Source organism: Podarcis vaucheri (genome assembly GCF_965113315.1).
Source record: "Podarcis vaucheri genome assembly, chromosome: 1".
In the NCBI taxonomy this organism is placed as follows: domain Eukaryota; kingdom Metazoa; phylum Chordata; class Lepidosauria; order Squamata; family Lacertidae; genus Podarcis; species Podarcis vaucheri.
Window position 1 is genome coordinate 118,221,378 of NC_138759.1, and position 22,311 is coordinate 118,243,688.

A 22,311-nucleotide genomic window follows, 5' to 3' on the forward strand; every position below is an offset into this window, starting at 1 on the left:
TGCATGCTCCTTGCAGAGGCCGGGGAATCATAACTTCGCACCGAAATAATCCTATACATCAAAAAGAATGCCGCCACTCCCCCACCTTAAAGAAATTGCCTCTCGTCTCTCCCCCGCCCCGGTTCCTTGCAAACAGAAAGGAGCGGGGGGGGGGGGGATGAAGTGCAGAAAACAATGCAATATATGCACAGCCTCTTCCTCCTGGGAAAAAGCGCGCGACAAGCAAGTCCCCACACGCTTCCACCCTTCTCACGCAACTTGAACTCCTGGTGCAGAGACAGAGAGAATGAGAGAGGAGGCAACCCACAATGATTCTCTGATTTTTAATGTGGGGGTGGGGTGGGGTTGGGTTGTCTTCAAGCAGCAGCACCCATCCTTTGGCGTTCCTTAAAACTCAGTGCACCACTAGCGAGGATAATCCAGCCCAAGTAAGTTTGGAATGCTTTCGGTTTGCTTTTGATCCCGCAAGAGAGGGTTGTGGGGCACAGTGGTGAGAGGCCAATAAGGTGGCATAGAGGGAGTTTGTGATACATTTCCCCACCCCGCGGTTGTCCACAGAAAATTGGGGACTAATAAGGCTCCCCCTCCGTTTTCTTCCCTGCCATACATGCATAGGCTCGGGGGCAATGAAAGCTGCGGTGCAGATGAGAAAAATATGAGATCCTATGTACCATTTTGGGAAGGGAGGAATAAAACTCCGCTGAACGCAGCCACGCGCGAGCTTGTTTGGGAGGGAGTCCCACTCACCTCAAGGCAGACCTTACTTCCGAGTAAACACGCAAATGTGGATGGGGGTGCGTGGGGAAGGGGGAGGAACTCCAAAGCCCGATTCATTTGATGCATGCTTACTGGGAAGCAAATGTTTTGCTGCAGTTTGACATTGCTTCTTGGTTTTTTGAAGGGATCGCAGTTTTGTAGACCGCCTTGGAATCTTTTCGATGTAGGGCGGTTAAGAAACGTTTTAAAAAGAAGAAAGAACCAATCCTATCTAATCCAGTGGGGTTTCTGCCTCACCAAGAACTGGGCATAAAATAGCAGCTTTAGCCATAGGGATCTGGTATGCCTACAACTACACACAATGTGCATTTGCATAAACATGTGTATTGTATATTACATATTTTATATATGCATATTTATATATACATATATACGCACACCTCTGCTTTTGCACGATCAGAAATTGGAATCCTTCTATAATGGGACTCTGGGTCAAGGACGGGCAGCGGGGGGGGGGTGCCCTGAGCGCCAGGAATCCTAGAATTGTAGAGTTGGAAGGGGGCTCAAGGGTCATCTAGACCAACCCTCTGCAAGGCAGGACTCGAACCCACGATTAAGTGTCTCACGCTCTACGGACCGAGCTAGCGCAACTGCAGTTTCCAAGTGGGCCTGGGTGGGGAACGACGACAGCCCTTCTATGTAATAATAACTAACCCCGCGCCCCATGGCTCTGGCCCGTTCCCCAAATCTCCGGGGAGTTGGGGGGGTGGTTGGCTCCTGCGGGCCTGGCAGCGGATCGAAAGGGAAGCAGCCGTCGGAAATCCGCGCGGAGCCCTGCCTGCCCGCCCGCCTCTTCTGCGCTGGGCCAAAGGTGCCCATTTCACGTCGGGGGCGATAGGAGCGCGCCTCCCGGGGATCCGCGGCGCTTCCTGCCCGCATATCCTCCGATTGTGTGCCTCGCCCGCGCCGCACCTCGGAGCGGAGCTGCGGCACGTCCAGGCCCTGCAGAGCAGGCCGCTGGCGAAGGCAAACAGGAACCCCGAGGGGAGGCAGCGCCCAAGGGGACAGCTCGTCTCTTGCAGGATATCCCTTTCGCTCGTTGGGTCCTTGCCGTCTCTTTTCTGCCCTTTAATTCTCGCCAGAAAGGAAGCGCGCGCGTCCCCACGAGGACGTTCCACATATCTGGGGATGGGGGAGAGGCAGGAATGCGCATTTCTGCACGGACAGAGGAAGTTTCCTATTGCCAGCGGACTCCCATCTGTCTTTCATGGAAGGAGGGTGATGTTCAAGGCCAGGCAACACGAAACCCACACCGACCCATGGAAAGCCTTTAGGCTGCAATCCTATATATACGTGCTTTTCTCTAGGCGTAAGCCCCATCGATAGCACGCAGATAGTTCTTTACCATGCTTAAACAGGCATTCCAAATGCACGCAGTTGTGGGTTTTTTAAGCCATCAATGTGTGCCATCATGAAAGCAAACGCATTAAGCGGTTCTTTTAGAAGACGAAATGTGGCCTGAGAACATTTGCCGAGCCCAAGGCAATGATCCAGGCTGTGTTTCGACAAGCATGTGTGGAACAGAAGTCACCTAAGGAAATCGGAGGCAAACAGGGAACTATTTTCAGAGAAGGCTACTTCTGTACAATTATTCAGTGTATCTGAAGAAGTGTGCATGCACACGAAAGCTCATACCAAGAACTAACTTAGTTGGTCTTTAAGGTGCTACTGGAAGGAATTTTTTTATTCTGTACAATTAATTTAGCCTGGGTAGATTTTTAAAACGTGCGCCCAGTTCCATTGTTTCATGAGTGCAAATTTGTTTAAGAGGCCCATCATAAAAATAAGCAAGTGTTAAGGAAGAGGAGAGCAAATAATACAGGCATGGTGACTTTCAGCAATATGCAACTGGATATGTCATCTATTTACTCCTGTTGAGTTAAATGGTGTTCAGTCCCAAGGAAATGTGAATAGGATTCTAACTTCAATGCACATAAGTGGTTTTTTCTATATTATTATTGTAAGTTGCCACTCCTATAGAAACTTACTTGGGACAGAGTTAATGTGATGGAACTAAGTGAGACTTACTTCTAAGTTGATTTACATAGGATTGGAACTTTAGAGCTCTGGTAAATAGTACACCTTCTGTATTTTTCATTACATCTTTTGTCAAGCCTCATTTTCTGCTCCCTTCTTATTGAAACAATGCTGCTGTGGACATATTTATTGAATGGAATAAGAAATAAGCTTGATTAAAAAAAACTTTAATACGAGTTTAATAGCCATACTCGCAAGCCACAATTCATGTACTTGAATTGTGACAGGACTGCTTTAGAGTAAGGCAGTATCCAGTAACTAATGTCCAGTGCCCTGTTCCAAAAATGTTTTTTGGAAAGGAAATAGCCAATATGCTTTACTTCTAAGTGACTGTACCTAGGACTGGGGTACAGATCACATTCTAAGACTGCTTGATTATTTTCAAAAGGAAACATTTTAAAAGACACATCTTATTTCCTATTACACTGTAACTGAATATATTGTTCTATGTAAAAGGGCATTCCAAATAATGGATATTTCAAGCCATTATTTTCATATCATACTTAGTAGACTACAAACTGTAACTGACTGCCTATAATAATATTTATGCTGGAAGCAGTAGAACAGTACAGTTAACACTCCAGTCCTAAACACACTATATCAAAGGAAGTCTCACTAACATCCTAGGGACTTACAGACATGGAAAGTCACTGAACTTTGACAAAGTTCTACATAAACATATAGAACTTTAGGACAAAGATAGATGAATGCATTTATTTTATAAACTGAGTAAAAACCCAACCATTAAAGCAGGAGTAATGTGGTGTCTCTTCATCTTGGATAAGAAATCTGCTTGAAAGCTGGCATCCTGATGCATTACTTAGTTTAAACTATTATATTTTTTCCAGTTTCCTAGAACTGACAACTGTTCCATGCACAATTAATGGATTTGAGTTACTCTTTAAGTTCCTCAAACAAATTGTTTAACATCAGCTATATGGCAGTTGCATTTTTGCCGAAGGGATGTCTTACACTTGTAAATGCAATTCATCAATGCAAGATGTCTTTGTTTTGTATTGGAGGGAAAAGTTTGGCCTCCATGCAGCTGGGAATTTCTCTTTAATATGCAGGATGTTTGGGTTACCCAATGCTGTGGATTCCCTAAGCAAATTTCTCTGCAATCCCCCAGTTTAAACAATAACAGAGTCAGTGGCAAAAGACCTTAATACATTCTCAGTTCAAATGTGTAAAGATATAATACAGAAAGCTGAAAGACTGATCTTCAGGAATGGTGAAAGATATATGTAGCAGAGTGAAAAGTGTCTCTGAATCTTGTTATTAGAGGTGGTTGTTTTGTTCAACAGCACTGGGAAATGCACCAAACATGTTACAAATCTAAATATACTATTGACCATATAAATCTAGTTAGGGTCCGAACAAAGAGGCACATGTAATACAGGAGGAAGAAAATGGTGCTGTAGGGAGTGACATCTCCAACCCTTCACTGAGGAATTTTGTTGTTGTTTAGTCGTTTAGTCGTGTCCGACTCTTTGTGACCCCATGGACCAGAGCACGCCAGGCACTCCTGTCTTCCACTGCCTCCCGCAGTTTGGTCAAACTCATGCTGGTAGCTTCAAGAACACTATCCAACCATCTCGTCCTCTGTGGTCCCCTTCTCCTTGAGCCCTCCATCTTTCCCAACATCAGGGTCTTTTCCAGGGAGTCTTCTCTTCTCATGAGGTGGCCAAAGTATTGGAGCCTCAGTTTCAGGATCTGTCCTTCCAGGGAGCACTCAGGGCTGATTTCCGTCAGAATGGAGAAGTTTGGTCTTCTTGCAGTCCATGAGACTCTCAAGATCCTCCTCCAGCACCATAATTCAAAAGCAACTATTCTTCGGTGATCAGCCTTCTTTATGGTCCAGCTCTCACTTCCATATATAACTACTGGGAAAACCATAGCTTTAACTGTATAGACCTTTGTCGGCGAGGTGATGTCTCTGCTTTTTAAGATGCTACCTAGGTTTGTCATTGCTTTTCTCCCAAGAAGCAGACGTCTTTTAATTTCATGATCTGCAGTGATCATGGAACCCAAGAATAGGTTTCCACTAAACAGCAACTTTTGCCTAGTATCTACAGCACATTGTGCTTTTCCTTCTTACAAGACTGCTTAGAATTTCATTCCCTGCCTTTTGAATCTGGAAGAGCCCATTCATATATTTTTGCAGTAACTTAATTGCTTCGTATCTTTCCAGATCATAGCAGTTTAAATAAGGCATCTGAACAGACAGCATCAACGGCATACCTTCAGACCGCATTTTCTTTTGGAATAATAATAATAATAAAAGCTTATTTTCCTACTTATTTTTAGTTGTTTGCAAAGCCATTTTTCTCCAGGATTAGAGTTGCAGAAGGAAGAATATTTTAAAACATGTAATCCATTAGTTACTCACAATGCAAGCCTGTGTACAGAAGTAAATTTTGTTGAGTTCAACGACCTTTACTCCCAGGTAAGTGTGTACTGTCAATCTTCTATAATTAGTTAGGACCTATATGCTTCTAGATTTACTATTTGCATTGTACTGATTGAGAGCTTGAGTGCTTGGATTTAATGTGATTTTAAACCCTTTGATCTCAGTTCTCAAACAGTTTAATAGAACACCGGTTTAACAGGTTGTTGAACTGAGCCAACAAAATTGTGGATCTCAGCTAAACCAAATGAAAGACTAATTATTATACACCATTGTTTCTTTGTAGCTCTAGGAATTTAGAAGCTTCAGGAATTATATGTAAAGCCTGCAGATTGCTGCTTTTTTTTAAAAAAAAATGGATTCCATTTGCTTAATCCATAAAAGGACATGAAGTTAGAGACTGGCGTTGCCTAAATCTGATTCAAGTTCTGAATCAGTGAAGGAATGACTTTCTATCTGATTGGTTGCAGAGAGGTCTCTTTCTAATCCTTTGAGTGCTGTTGCTTATGTAGCCAAAAGGGTCACCATCCGCTCTCAAGAGGGAGGTATCAGCAGACTCTGGAAGACCCTGAGGTTTGCAAAAGTACCCGAAACCTTTATGAAAAAAACAACCAACCTACAATGAAAAATAACGCAATGAGGTCTGAGCATGCTCAGTTGTCACGGAATACTGAATGCCTTTAGAGGGGAGGGCAGAAAATGATAGGTGAAGGAATTGGGTGGAATCTTGAACAGCAGCACTACAGCCTTGTTAACATCTATTAGCTAAGATACCTAAATGGAACCTAAGATATGTCTGTCATCTTCCTAGCCTGTCTGTGTGCATTTAACTGACCATTAGTAGACTGGACAAATGGTGCAATCCTAACCATGTCTACTCAAAAGTAAGCTCTATTGCATGCAATGGAACTTACTCCCAGGTGAGTGGATTGCAGCTTCTGTGGATCCTGGTCTTAACCAGTGTGAGATTTACTACGCTCTTAATCATCTAATTTGCTGGCTTGAGCTGTGATCCAGAACAGTAGGCCCACAACTTATGTTCCGGGAATCAAACCTAAAACCAAATCGCATATAGTAAAAAAAATCATTGGCAGGTGGGATTGCCAGTATCATTTCCCCTGGAATGCTTTCCACCCTTTTTAGTTTTTTGCCACATGCGTAAAGCTGAACGCACACAAGTTAAATGAGCGCAAGTTGCGGGCTTACTGTAGTCTCTTGCGCAGTGCTCAGGTCAGGCTCCCTCCAGTGAAACCAGTGGGATTTCCCCCCCCCCCTTAGTTCCTGTGTGCTTTGGTTTTCCCATGTCTTCGTTGGTTGGAAATTAGGTTTTTAATTTTTAATTTAACCTCAATTAATTTTTAATTTAACCTCAATTAAGAAGAAGAATTGAATTTTCAAATACACCTTTTGCCATCCATGCACCCGCTTACAGTCTCTCTGCTCTTCTCTCTTGTGTGTGTTTTTTTAAACAGATAAAAGATTAAGTCTTTGAACATACTGTATTGCGGTATCGTACAAGTTGATACAGTTTGGGGCATTCTTTCTGCGTACATTCATACCAGACGGTTAGCAACAGGCAGGCTGTAAATCTTCCCATGAAAAGAAATAATAATTTAGAAAATGTGTAGTATTTCTGGTATTTTTGGAAGATACCAGCATTCTGACAAAGTCATCCAGAGGATTAATTCTCAGGCAACTCCAGGATATCAGCAAACAGGACCAAAAAAGGCATTCCACAGGTGGATGCATATTGAGGCCAGTGGCGTAGCGTGGGTTGTCAGCACCCGGGGCAAGGCAAGTAATTTGCGCCCCCTAACCCGTGGATTTGCACCCCTAACCCTACCCCCCAGATGTTGCGCCCGGTGCGGCCGGCCCGCCCTGCACCCCCCACGCTACGCCACTGATTGAGGCTACATTTTTTTCCAGTGGTTCCCATGTTAATTCTGATGCAGAATATTCATGATAAAGTAACCTCAACTGGGCATTATAATGGAAGGCGTGTTTAATTTGGTCTGAATTGTGCTTGTTCTGCAGAAAGAGGGGTGGTAGGGCACAGGAGGAGGTGGTGAAGAATCTGGGCAGGACCAGGCAGGAGAGGAGGACCAACAAACCATGTCCAGCCCATCTATGGCTTATAGGACACCCCACCCATGAAGCTCATCAAAGAAGAGAGCAGTCGGGATGCTCCTGATTCCACCAAGATACAACTATGTCCAGTCTGGTGGCCAAATCATTTCATGACACTCCTCATCTTAAAAGGGTTGAGGGGCTTCTAGAGAAGATCCTCTTAACACTTGAGCAGATCTGAGTGTTTGTAGGCAGACTGGATCCCAGCCAGCTATGTAGGGCTTAAAGGCTAAAAGCAGCGCTTTTAATTGTGCTCAGAGACAGGCTGGTAGGCACTGAAACTTTAAGAGCTAGCGTTTCATCCAGCTGCTTCCTGCAGCAGCTCTGTCTGGACCTAATGCAATTTCTGAAGTAACTTGAAGGTTACACACCATGCGTTTCAGCAGTCTTTTCTAGAAATTACCCCAACATAGATAACCATGGTCATGTAAAGGTAAAGGGACCCCTGACCATTAGGTCCAGTCATGGCCGACTCTGGGGTTGCGGCGCTCATCTTGCTTTATTGGCTGAGGGAGCCGGCGTACAGCTTCCGGGTCATGTGGCCAGCATGACTAAGCCACTTCTGGCGCACCAGAGCAGCACACGGAAATGCCGTTTACCTTCCCGCTGGAGTGGTACCTATTTATTTTACTTGCACTTTGACGTGCTTTTGAACTGCTAGGTTGGCAGGGGCAGGGACTGAGCAACAGGAGCTCACCCCGTCGCGGGGATTCGAACCGCTGACCTTCTGATCGGCAAGTCCTACCAAGGCTCTGTGGTTTAATCCACAGTGCCACCCGCATCCCCCTAACCATGGTCATACTTTATCTAAAATAAGGTATCAGACAAAGGTTGGAGGAGATAAATATGTTGGGCACTTGTGGGGGTGGGGATGGGGGGGTTCAAAAATAGATCAGACACATTGATCTCTGCAGGTACATCAGTTTCCTTCCTTAGATGGTTGAGGGAAAGTCTCCGTTCATGAAAACATATTGGGGATGTGGCAAGCGGATGGGAGGGGATCTCCCATCTGGGTTTTGCGATCATATCTGGCACGTACATGCAAAACCTTGTGAAGTGGTTCAAGTAATTGCCAAGCATGATTGAAAAACCCTGATGGTTTTTAAGGTAAGCGAGGTGATGCTCACTCCCCACAGTAGCACACAGTGTAAACAGAGACACACCTTCCATAAGCACAGTCTCAGGCAGATTCATTCCACATCACTCCTTCCAAATTCTCCACTCTCCCATACAGATGAACCCTTTGCTATGGGAGTCATGATCCTGTTTCAGTTTACAGGGCTGTGGTAATGATTACTGAGAGAATGGATCCGATATCATCTGAGCACCTGGGGCAAGCATTGTGTAACACATATATCTATTGCCAGCAGAGCTTCAAAGAAGACTCCAGAAACCATCGCTTGGTGAAACAAAAGAGGGCTATATCTATTTAAAACATAACAACTTGAAGGATCTTCAAAATTTAATCAACTCGAATAACCAAAACAAAATATAGTCTGGGCAGGTAAGTTCCCTAAGGCAGGAGAGATCGTCTCCCTCCCCCCTCCTGAGCAAGTCTGCGGGCTCGTCCTGTAGCCCCACAGCAAGGACTGGAAGGCTATGCAAACTTCACAAGCAAACCGTGGCACTGCCAGAACCTCATGCCAAGCCAAAAGGACACTCCCAAGATCCCCCAAGCCAAACCTATGTTGTGTGACCAAAGAGTGCCCCGTACCCAGTAAACCCTCAGATATTGACTCTATCAGATATTAAAATTCACTCTCCTGCCTGAGTAAAAGCCAGGTAATTCAATTTTTAAAATGCCGCTCCAGCATAGAACAGGCAGCGATACAAAGTAGGAAAAAAGGAAGCCAGTCAGGAGCCCCTCCCCAAAATCCCTACTTCTTTCATTCTGCAAAGCACCTTCTGCAGCCTCCCAGGGTGCTGACATTTGCTGAAAATCTCATTACACCCTTTACTGGGATTTTCCAATGAGAATTCAGAGAGTATACATGTCAATGCACCTGAGAGCTGGTTGTTGATGTTGTGAAGTATTTTTACCGTTAAAAAAATAATGACAGAAAGTTTTATGAGGTTTCTCAAGGTAAAATCTGTCAGTGTACCAATCTCAGATGCCCAGTAGCCAGCCTTCCCAGTCTCCCTTCAGTTATAACCCAGCGTTGGCAACTCCTGCAATTGGTTCCCCGCCCCCCTCAGATCAGGAAGGTCGGGCAGCTGGGGAGGCTGCGGAGCTCTGCACAAATGTTAACAGAAAGAGGTTTAGAAGCCTGCCACCCCCAGCCTCCTTGAAGCAATAAGATAAAATCAACCCTGCTCCTATTAAAATGCTAATGAAATTCTAAGGCCTCCTAAGAATAAGGAAGAAATGGAAGCCTCTTTTGTAGGGCAAAGAAAACTTTTGAAAAATTGGAGGACAGGTTTTGGCACAGCTCTCATTAGTGCTCCCATGCACAGCCATTGCTTCTGGAGTGTTTTTGAGATTGCGGCTTGAATGTTCTCTGCAGCTGTGTAATCCCCCATTTGCAAGTCACTGCCTGCAGATATCAAACTCCTGTGAGCACAGTCTGTCTAAGCTACAGAGTCTGAAATGAAGGCCTGGAGCCATATATTCACATGGGTGCAACTAACGAGAAGAACGAGGCTTTCATAATGAAAAGCCATTTTTTTTAAAAAAAAAATTGTGCCTTTTCAAGACAATACAAGAAGCGCAACTCAAGGAAGCAATCGTACATTTGGGGAAATCGAATGGGCTGAGTTAGAATAACAGAATTTTGCAGTTCATTTCAATGCAAAATCCTATGAATTTAGGGTAGGTGTTGTTGTTTTTTTAAGTAGCAGTATGACACAATGCAATTCTGAAGAACGTGTTAGTAATTCCAAAGTGTGTGATGTACGTGCATTATCTGTATTCCCCTCCCCATTAAAAGTGTTCAGATTTTGTGAATCTGAATTTGGTGTTTTGAAATTATTTCTGTCCTTGGGTTACATATGCTTCAGGTTACATACGCTTCAGGTTACAGACTCCGCTAACCTAGAAATATTACCTTGGGTTAAGAACTTTACCTCAGGATGAGAACAGAAATCGTGCAGCAGCAGCGGGAGGCCCCATTAGCTAAAGTGGTGCTTCAGGTTATGAACAGTTTCAGGTTAAGAACTGACCTCCAGAACGAATTAAGTACTTAACCTGAGGTACCACTGTACTTGGGGTTGTTGATTAGGGTTGTTGTTGTTTTCACCTATGGCTAATTACCACTTTGCACAATGACTTCAATGGAAATTTCCCCCCTCTCCTCCCTCCCCCCACCCTCTTAAATTTGTTCTGAGGGTTCCCCTGACCTTTTGGAACAGATCTGAAGGTGTCATGGGGCATTTGTAAGGGGAGAATGAAGGAAAGACCCATTGTACAAGCAGAAGAAATCCCTCCTGCACATTTTTTAAATACTGCCCATTATCTGTATGCACTGAGAACCCCTTTATACACTGATGTGGCTAGGAAGGGTTGTAATACCTCTGTGATGTCTAGTACAGTCAATCCTCGGATCCCGGACGCCTCCGTTTTGGAGCATTTCAGTTCCTGAACCCCGAAAACCTGGAAGTAAATGCTCTGGTTTTCAAACTTTTTTCAGAAACTGAATGTCCGACGCGGCTTCTGCTTGAGTGCAGGAAGCTCCTGCAAGCAATCGGAAGCTGCGCCTTGGTTGTCGAACATTTCAGAAGCCAAATTTATTTCTGGAACAGATTACATTCAACAACTGAGGTTTGACTGTATATCAATGGTTCCTGTACATCGTTTTATTGCAGGCCTCTGTTCTGATTGCATATTCTTTATGAACCATCACATTTCCTTACCTAACATCTGTTAATCCAGGACAATGCTTGAAAAGTTCCGCCCCCAACTCTTTTCTCAATTTAGCATTAAGGAAACCTAAGCACATAAATTCACTTAAGCATTGTGGCAGGCTTTGCAAATACCTCGTATTTGTAACAACGGATACAGAAGCTCTGCTGCAACTCTGCAAGGCTACATCAGTTAAGATGTTACTGATTCCTTCTTAGCGCAATAAAACAGTAAGTGAGTGATATCTTCATATTATCAAAGCCTTTGCCAGTTCTGTCTTGATTGCACTCCAATATTTTCCCACGAGCTCCTATGTCTTTAGGAGGAAGTAACTTTTAATATGATCCCTGAGGAGTAAATGGTTTGGGGCCATGATCCCATTCATTTTTATTCATAGATCATGCCTTTTAATTTCAGCAGCTTTATATGATCACAAAGCCAAAACCAGAATGTACACTCTAATCCCTGTCCCAATAACATGTAAATGCAGAAACCATGGTAGTCTATGAATTTTAATGCAGATCTGTTTCTGTGCAATGAAAGACAGCTGTAAAGGAATACCTTCATAAAATAACTATCACAACCAATGGAACACAATGCTTTTATTTCCATTCACAATACACATTAACTACTACTCCTACTCCTACTGCTAACAACAACAATAATAATAAAAAAATATTTATATGCCGCCCAACCGACTGGGTTGCCCCAGTCACTCTGGGCGGCTCCCAACAAAATATTAAAAACACGATAAAACATCAAACATTAAAAACTTCCCCAAACAGGGCTGCCTTCAGATGTCTTCTAAAAGTCTGGTAGTTGTTGTTCTCTTTGACATCTGGTGGGAGGGCGTTCCACTAGGCAGGTGCCACTACCTGGAAGGCCCTCTGCCTGGTTCCCTGTAACCTCGCTTCTCGCAGTAAGGGAACTGACAGAAGACCCTCGGAGCTGGACCTCAGTATCTCGGCTGGATGCAGACAAAAATACATTATTTGGTTTATATACAAAACTTGCTGGATTGTTTTTGTATTGATGGTCCATGCACCCTAAGTTGGAGCAGCATATGCACTTTACACAGCTAGATCCGTTTACATGATTACAATCTCATTCAGCACTGAGCCAAAAATTACCAGGTGAGTTTTGGAGGGGTAAACACCCTTTAAAGAATATTGCGCAAAATGCGCCACCTCCCCATGTATGCACAATTTTGTGACCAGCAAATATTTCTTTATTTAATTTTATTAAATTTGTACATTGCCCTTCAATTCCATGGATCCCAGGGCAGTTCACAAAATAAAAATACAATATCAAAACATAATAAACACAAGAACAAAAAAAGAACAAAAAACTTCATAAACCAATAACACCCCCCCCACCTCACAAACACATTTAAAAGGGGTATAAGATGTTGATAACATGGAGCTCTCTTATGGGCCATTTTCATTGAGCCCTAGAAAATTCTAAGATGATGATGATGATGATGATGATTTATTTATTTATTTGCTGCCCATCTGACTGGGATGTGATGCAGATTATCGTTTAGTGAGCAAGTCACTAATATAAAATAAAACCGACCTGAAAGCATTTTCATTTTGGTAATTTTATGTCACAGACAATTCCCCTCACCTCTACACACTTCTCTCAAGTCCCCTCGAGTTTCAAAATAGGCATCAACAGTGCGATTATAATCTATGACAGTGCCGTTGTCGGGTTAACACCTGTATGTGCTGATATATGACTAGTACCGTGTTGCAACAAGCGTGCAAATAAGTTTATAATTACTACATAGTTTAAAAAGTACTGAAATTGTCAAAACTTTTATATATTGCTCCATTACAACCTTTAAATAAATGTTTTGATGGAGATCAGGAGTGCTGGGCCAATTTATTCTTGTCTATCATTAAAAGGCCTTACAGAAAAAAACAATACTGTTCCACATCAAACTGTCACAAAGAGACATTTCCCTGCAACACCTGCTTGTTATGAATAGACACAGGCTAAGAACAGTTTATCATGATGAAGATAGCGATTCTTGCAAAGCCTTAAGGGAACCAGTTTTCATATGATGCAAGTAATATTTTAGAAATGTCTAAAATATACGTTCAGCGCAATGAACATATATTTGACTTAACCTATTACTTCCCAGAGATCAACTTTAACAATGTATTTACTTACAATTCAGCAAAGTGGTCCCAAACTAGCAAATACCCACGCAAGGACTTCCACTAGTGGAACGGGGCTTTCCCCCTCATCTCTCCCCCCCCTCCTTGCAAATTTTTTTGGTGTGTGTGGGTCAGGCAAGCTTGCCTTCCCCAGGGGAAGGAAAGAGGACATTCTTTCACCAGGCAATCAAAACTGCTTCTGCTGATGGGGCCATCTCCTTTGCACTATGCTGACGCATTAGCAAAAAAAAAGTTATCTGGGTGGTTTACAGTTAAAATACTAAAAATAAATAATAAAGTACAGTATAAAAATACAGCAACCAAGAAAGTACAGTGGTACCTCGGGTTAAGTACTTAATTCATTCTGGAGGTCCGTTCTTTTTTTTAAAAAAATAATATTTATTAATTTTAAAGGGTTACAAAAAGATTTTTTAAAAAAAACCAGCATATTAAAAAGATACAAAACATCACATTGCAATAATAAAAAAGAGAAAGAAGAAAAAAACAAAAACAAAAAAAAAGAAATACAAAGAATCTTCCCATAACTTATCTTTCATTTGCTTATTTCCTTGACCTCCTCACACCTCCCTTTTTTGTATTCTAGTTCGGTTAGCTATTTCAGCAAGTCCTTTCCATCTTTTTCAATTTTTGTCCTCTATTTTATCTTAATATAATGTAAATTTACTTTCCCTCCTTCACCATTTAGCAATCTATTTTTTCTTAATCCTTTATAGCATTTCTGCTAAAACCACATTATTTCATTCCAACATCCTTCTAACATTCCTTAATTTTACAATGTTTCTGTAAATAAGCTTTAAATTTCTTCCAATCTTCTTCCACCATCTCTTTGGAGGTCCGTTCTTAACCTGAAACTGTTCTTAACCTGAAGCACCACTTTAGCTAATGTGGCCTCCTGCTTCTGCCGCGCCACCGGAACAAGATTTCTGTTCTTATCCTGAAGCAAAGTTCTTAACCTGAGGTTTGTTGGGAGCCGCCCAGAGTGACTGGGGCAACCAGTCTCTCAGGACACTCTGCTGCCGGCTTCAAAGTTACTCGATAAAAAAAGGCTTCAAAAGGAGGCTGCAGCATGAAATTGCTGAACTAGAATTTCTCGGCAAATTTGATTCTATTCAATTAAGACTTAATCAGGACTCTGGTCTTCTTTCTCGCTGCAGGTGTTAAATTAAGTTAGTGCAGCTGGAAAGACAGTCTTGTCACAATGACTGCTGTTGCGAACATGTCATCCTGTTCTTACCCTGTGTACATTTGGGAACTCCAGGAAAATGACTCAGAGCTACTGCTGCCTTTCATATTTTAGTCTTTGCGCACCATAACGGTGTGTGTGTTTGTGTGTGTGTGCTTATATATACTTACTGAAGATAACACTGAATGTGTCTGACAAAGTGGGCTCTGGACCAGTCCATGAAAACCTCTGCCACGTGACTTTTGTTTGTATTTTAAGGTGCTAAAGGCCTATTTGATCTAGTGATAGGTGATTTGAGAAAAAATACGAGACTTGTTTGTATGGAGCAGAAATTTCACCCTAAATGATTGCCCCACAAAATATATCTGGTGCCTTTGTAGATCACTGAATACCATTTCATTAATATTTGCATAGTAGCACTGCTTCACTTAAATTAAAACTGTTATATAGTTGTTCATTTCAAATGGGTGGCTGGGCTCTTGTTCAGACACTTATTTAATTTAATTATTTAACTGTTTTCTTTAAACTGATGTGACAACCTCTCGTATTTGAGGTATGGTCTTTCAAAACATAAAACACAATCCTATCAGAAGTATGCCCTACATAGTTTGACGGGACTTACTCTTAGCCTGAAATACTTTACACCTGCATTTCACTTCATTGCTTATGATGTTGGCAAATGTTTATTTAAAAAACCCCAAATAGCTTTTAAAAACAGACATGTTGTAGCGAGATCAGCTGTACGTGTAGTAGGCTGCAATATAAATTAATAAAGGAGGCTTTTAGAGCTGATTTTTAATAAATAAAACTCATTTTTTAATTTTATTTTATAGGTTTTATAGCTGTTTAATTCAAAAGGAAAAGGGAGCGTAAGTGCCCTGGTTGGCAGGAACAATTGGACGGGAGCTAATTTTAAATCGATCACTGCATTTAGGATCATTGACTGATGATGGACCAGGGCACTTGAAGGTAGAAACTAGTAAAAAGTTGCTTGTTTGGGTCATCCTCAAGTGAATTTCTACATGGCCTGGAATCCTCAGCACTTCATTAGCCAGACTTTAATTGAGGGGTCCATTTTGTACCTGATGATGAACTTGCAAGTTTGCAGTAAAAAATAAATGTGCTCTCAACTTGGCAGATTCTGAGTTTTCAACTAAGCGCAGCCTCCAGAAAATTGGAAAGAGGTCAAGGGGAATCTGAAGTATCTTGAATTTTAGTTCAACGATGTCAAAGATTGCTTTGGAAACATTCATTAATCTTTGTGACATATTTGTGACATCACAACAGTTCAGAGATGCTTAAAAATGAAGCTCATGGGTGACCTTTCTCAAGGTCATGCAAAGTCAGTAGAAGAACCTGGGAGTCAAGCCTAGGGGTCTGCAGGGGGTGGAATTCAGTTCAGGTTGAAGCTGAATCTATCAAATTTGCACTTTCTGAAACAGCATATGAACCAAAACACAGCAATCTCCCCAAATTTCCACGTATCTGAATTTTGCTAGGCAGTTTGCTATGCTCTGTTTACAGAAATCCACATATTAGGGGGAATTGTGAATAAAAACAACACAGGGAGGGGGAATGATCATATATAAGGAAATTGCTAGCAAAAATGTGTCCCTTAGTCAAAGCTGCATATTAAAATGTGTTTACTGGGAGAAATTTGCACAAAAATACTGGTGAAGTTTCATTAGTATTCCTCCCCCCCCCAAAAAAAAAAACAACAACACACAAATGGCTGCAAAATGCACAGAGAACTGAATTTAAGATTGGAAAAAATGAAAAACTGAGAGAGCTGAAATTGACCGATCCTTCCATCCCTAGTCAAGACTTGTAGCTTTGCACTTGGTAACAACAACAACAACAACAACAACAACAACTTTGTACCCCGCCCATCTGAGTGGGTTGCCCCAGCCACTCTGGGTGGCTTCCAACATATATAAAACCATGACAAAACATTAAACCTTAAAAAGCTTCCCTATACAGGGCTGCAACAACATCTAGCAGTGACCTGATAATTGAATTGAGTTGCCTTGTTTTCACCATAAGGCTGCAGTCCTGTACACATTTCCCTGTGAGTAACAGAGCAATCTTTAATCATGGCCTAGGAAGACGTGGCACAATGTATCCACCACCATATCTGAAGCTCTGCCACCTACAGCCAACCAGGATGCAAGGTGTTTGGGAGCAATCGCTCCACTACTACTCAACCTTCCTTAACTGGTTCGGTTGAACTTCCTTCTGCCCAAGCCAAATACACACCTGACTTATCCCAGGATGAACTGCATAGTTATTTCACCAACAGCTCCTGCAATTGGGATCCTTGTCCTATTGGACCAGCTGGCAGGGAAGGTCATCTGGTGGGATCACCTGGTAAGGTTTAAAGAGCTACTGATGAACTGGAATAAATTCCATGGTGAAATTAATAATATTGGGATGCCATGGGGGCGGGGATAGATGCTTTTAAAGGCCATTGCACCTTCATTTTGAAAAGTATCAGTGTGGTGTGATGTTTGTAGCTCACAGTATTTTGGATCACACACACACACACACAATATTTTGGAGCCCCTTTTCCTGTGTTCCATTTTTTACGTCCATAATCTGTGCTGGCCTGCAGTTTGCCAGGTGGCTCACTTGACATACTCTGCGATGACTAACTCTGCATGGTTTGGACAAAGCGATGCCAAGACGTTTCATCTTGCCCAAGTGACTCACAAGACTGAAAAAATATTGCAGCATTTAGCTTGCAAGTATAATTTATGTTCTTTCAACTGATCTTGCTGTGGCCAGGCCAATTCAGCCATGAAAAGCGAGGGAAACGCATCGGTTCAAGGAGGGAAGTGCTGATCTATGAGAACAATTTTAGTTAATTAAGTGGACATTTCACAAGGGCGAGGGATCCACTAGTCCCCTTAAGAGAGCCAGTCAAATATGAAATACAAGGGATTTTGTTAGGGGAAATAAATGGACAGGCTGCAGATTGGGGGGGGGGCAGCTGGAATTTTGCTGCCTTTGTAGCTGAAAGAAGAGGATGGCCCAGTAAAACAAAGGGGTTCTGAGCTTATGGAGTTGAGGGATCTCCACTCTTGCATCATCCTTGTTGTCAAGGACAAAAGCTACATGGGCATTTGTACAAAGCGGGGTTTCCATTCTGCTATTTCATCCATGTTACAAAAACTGTGAGGTATGGATATAATCATCTGGGCAGTGATGAGTTACTTCACACAATAGGCTTCTCCTTTATTTAAAGGCACATATGGCAACCCAGCCAGAAGGCAGTCTAGGCCAAAATGTAAGAGGGAAATGGAGCTATTTTCCACCTGCTGCTACCTTCTTCCTGTTCTTCTTCAAGAAGGTTTGCATCAGGACAGGGCCTTCTCCTCTGATTGTGGGAAATGCCCCAACTTTTCAACTGAAACCGAAGGAGCAGCTGGAGAAGATGAAACTGCGGGTATATTGCCGTCTCACAAGTTCACTTTTAATGCTCAGTCCCTTTGTGCATCACTCCCAGAAATCTGGAGTGGTAGTTTTGGGAACACTGAATGACATGCCCGCTATTTGATGAAATACAGTAATTTATGACCAAGGCTATTTTTTTTAGCGGAGCTCAGTTCCGGCACCTCTCAGGTCGGCGCCATTGCCATTCTAAGAGAACAAGGGAGAAGTTTATGGTCAGCTCTGGCACATCATTTTCTAGAAAAAAATAGCACTGCTTATGGCATTTATTTTACCTCAAGAGCTTGGCCTGTCCACACAACAATGCTGCGTGTAGGCCGAGCTGAGAGTTACTGACTGACACAAATTCACCCAGTAACTTTTGTTGCTGAGCAATGGTCTGTATTATGCTGAATTCAGCTTGGTGATGTAGATGTTTGGATGGAGGAGAAATTCTATTCAGTTCAAATTTAAAGGCAAACTTGCCTAATTCAACAGGTGAATCAAAACACCACCTTTTAAAATTCGCATTCTCTGAATTTTGCAATGCAGTTCTTCAGCCAGGCAAGGTGTACAAAACAGAACACACTGTGGTGATGCGTACATATAGCTGCATAAATCAATGAAAAATACTGTATGTACATTAGGGGTTCATAATGCATACAAAAAAGGGCATATTAAGAAAAAACCACTGGACTTAAAAAAAATAAAATCACAAATTGATGTGGAGAACTGAACCAAAACCACCACATTCACCCATCTTGATGTAGCTGCAGATCATTTATTACTGTAGATTACAGATTACAGTGAGTTTCTGTTATCTGTCGTATGTCTGATATCTGGTGCCTCTTTTCATTAGGTTAGTTCCTGCAGGGGTGCCTGTCACAAAGCACTCAAATAACCACTTTAATCTTCTCATCAGTCGCTTTGTGAACAAGCTATTTTCACATTTTTCTTCTTTGGTGCTCTGGTTTGATCAGTCTCAATGCAGGGTGTGGATGCTAATAACTGCTTTTAATTCATCTGAGCTCCAGGCCATTTCATAGAAACTTTCCTTGGTACTGCAAGTGGTTTCCCATGCCTCAGATCCACCCTCACAAAGCCCGGATTCTGTCTTTCCACCCACTGAAGATGAGAAGCATATATCTATTGCCTTTTATCTGTTAATAGAGAACAGTACTACATACTCAAAACAAGTACATTACAAAGCAAAAAGTAGGCCCCAACTCTCTTCGGCCTATTCTTCTCCCTGTTGCTCTCATATGCCTTCAGCTCGACTGAGGGTGGGGTGAACTTTCATTCGAGGAACAACAGGGACCTGTTCAATCTGGCATGTCTCCATGCCAAGACAAAAATGCAGTGGGTTCTTATCTGGGAGATGTTGTTTGCAGATGACACAGCCTTGACAGCGCACTCCGGGGAAGCTCTATAGACACATCAACTGTTTTGCCCAAGCCTCCATGGAGTTTGGCCTCACCATCAGCCTGACAAAGACAAAAATTCTAGGTCAGGACACTGTCAGCACTCCACACATCAGCATTGGTGGTAGACGTTTTTGTCTACCTGGGCTCCACCATAACCAGCAACTTCTCCATTGGTGCTGAGCTGGACAAGCGTATTGGTAATGGTTTGCCTCTCCAAAAGGGAATGGGAGAATGTGATGCTAACAACAAATACCAAGATGAAGGTCTACCAGACTTGCGTGTTGAGCACTCTACTTTATGAAAGTGAGTCATGGGCAGTTTACACTCACCAGGGTCAATGACTTAATGACTTCCATATGTGCTGTATTAGAAAGACTTTGGGCATCACATGGCAGGACAGTCTCACACAATGATGTGCTCTTCCCAAGCCCACATTCCCAGTATGTTTGCACTCCTGTCTCAGTGACGTCTCCACTGGCTCAGTCATGCACACAGAATGGAAGATGGCAGGCTCCCCAAGGATGTGCTGTATACGATACGATACAATAATCTTTATTGTCATTGTCCCATACAGAACAACGAAATTGAAAAATTGCATCAGACATTCAAAAACCAACAAGCCTACTATCCCAGCCTGGTTAGCCCTCTAAAAACTCTGATACCCCATAATTATATACAATATACTCCCAAAGAGACTACCTTACACTGCGTTTAAAACCAAAATCGCATTTGGATAGAAACTGTTTCTCAGACGGCTAGTCCTAGTCTTTATGGGGAGCTGGCTTCAGGCATCAGGCCCATTGGCAGACCCATTCTGCACTATAAAGATGTTTGCAAATGTGACATGAAGGCTGGTAACATTAATCCCACCATGTGGGGATTCCTTTGCAGGCGACCACAGTGGCTGGAGACAGACAGTCAGGTTGAGCATCAACAGCAGTGATCAGAGGAAAAATGACTGGAGGGAGGAGTGCAGAGAGACAGGAAACACCATGGTGCATCAGCAACAGCAAAACTGGACACCTTTATCTGTCCCACCTGCAACAAAACATGCCTCTCCAAAGGTTTGACTTTATCTCCGACAGCACACTCTTCAATTGTCTCTCGAGACAGATGGATACCAACAAAATGTTAAGTAGACTAGAGCAAGACTGCCTCAAAAGATGCCTCCTGTGTCTTTTTCCTGCCCTTCTGTCCAGGACTAACCAGACAGAGCAGAAGAATCTGTTTACCAGATAAAGCTACATTGCGACCTAACAACATGTTGGCCTAAAGTAAACTCTGCAGGTCTGGCTAAACCATTAGGCAGACTGGGGTGTCTGCTTCAGGCAGCAGATGCATAGGAGACAGGGAGCAGTAGGGCGATGGTTGTGGCCTGTCATACATGCCTTGACCTAGTAGCCATCTGCACTACAGGATGCGGTTGGCGCTGTGGTCTAAACCACTGAGCCTCTTGGGCTTGCCGATCAAAAGGTCAGTGGTTCAAATCCCCGCGACAGAGTGAGCTCCTGTTGCTCAGTCCCAGCTCCTGCCAACCTAGCAGTTCAAAGCATGCCAGTGCAAGAAGATAAATAGGTACCGCTGTGGCGGGAAGGGAAATGGCGTTTCCGTGAGCTCTGGCTTCCATCATGGTGTTGCGTTGCACCATTTGCCTTTGACTGGACTTAACTGTTCAGGGGTCTTTTACCTTTACCTTTAAAGCAGCATCATACCACTGTTTGTTCAGTTAGGTGTATTAAGTGACACCTAACAAATTTATAGTGTGGATGAAAAAAAAGGTGGTTTTGGAAAACCCATGCTTCATGTAAAATATTATACAAAACACTTGTGGTATTTTCCAGTTTCTTGTGAAATGGCCTATAAGTTTTTACTGAGGGAAATCTCTGCTGGGAGGAGCCATGAAAGCTGGACCTGCCTCCTTTGCCATAGTCTCAAAACAGAATGGGTCTCCCATTGCTGCTATTGGAAAGAAATGATGGGGATATATTCATGCATTTCCACCCATAGTATCTCGTTTGAAGATAAGATATGCTTAGGTATTTAAGGGCAAAGCAGCTCACTGCTCCATCTCTAATGCCTACTCAAAATCTGGGCTTCAATCTGGGTTGCGAGATGGTAGAAGCACAACCATGGGTGACTAGTTGACCTAGCATTTTCACCAAAAAGGCATGCTGCATAGGACTTGTTGATCCAAAAGTACCTAAATGTTTCATCATTCAAGGCAGCTGAAAGCAGGTATTATAAAATACAGTGGTGCCTCACAAGACGAAAAGAATCCGTTCTGTGATACTCTTCGTCTAGCGGTTTTTTCATCTTGCGAAGCAAGCCCATTGACGGATTAGTGGATTAGCGCTATTAGCGGCTTTTAGCGGCTTATCTGCTGATCGGATCAGCTGATAAGTGGCTTAGTGGCTTAGAAAAAAGGGGGGGGGGAACCAGCAGGAACTCGCAAGACATTGTCGTCTTGCGAAGCAAGCCCATAGGAAATTTGTTTTGTGAAGCATCTCCAAAACGAAAAACTCTTTCGTCTAGCGAGTTTTCCGTCTTGCGAGGCATTCGTCTTGCGGGGCACCACTGTATGTAAAATAAAGAAAAACATTAGTACATTTACATAAAATACATAAATAACACAAATAAATTGCAAAAAACATTAAAGGAATGACTGCTCCCCGCATAATAAACAGGGGGCGCCCTTTGCGTGGACGCGCGCAGCCCCTGGATCTGGAGCGGCTCCATCTGCATAAGCTTGGCTTCGCCTTCCCTCAGGTGGGATACCTGGAGGTCTCCGCCTACCTCAGTCAGCTGTCTACTCCCACCTGGAGGAAGTGTTGCCAAGGAGACCAGGCCAGGTGGGGGAGGGACTACCTGCCCACACAATAGAGGGAGGATCTTACCTGGGAATCCTC

At 42.9% G+C, this 22,311-nt stretch overlaps 1 long non-coding RNA gene across 2 annotated transcripts; it reads left to right on the forward strand.

Moving 5' to 3' along the window:
- Nucleotides 1-1,156: 1,156 nt before the first annotated feature.
- Nucleotides 1,157-21,046, forward strand: LOC309525161. 2 transcript variants are annotated; one of them, XR_014216070.1, is made up of 5 exons: nucleotides 1,157-2,374; nucleotides 2,483-6,976; nucleotides 7,131-8,455; nucleotides 15,386-17,292; nucleotides 17,797-21,046. It is a non-coding gene; the product is annotated as an uncharacterized lncRNA (long non-coding RNA). The 2 variants fall into 2 exon arrangements; XR_014216069.1 differs by having other exon boundaries at nucleotides 15,386-21,046.
- The last annotated feature ends 1,265 nt before the right edge of the window (nucleotides 21,047-22,311 follow it).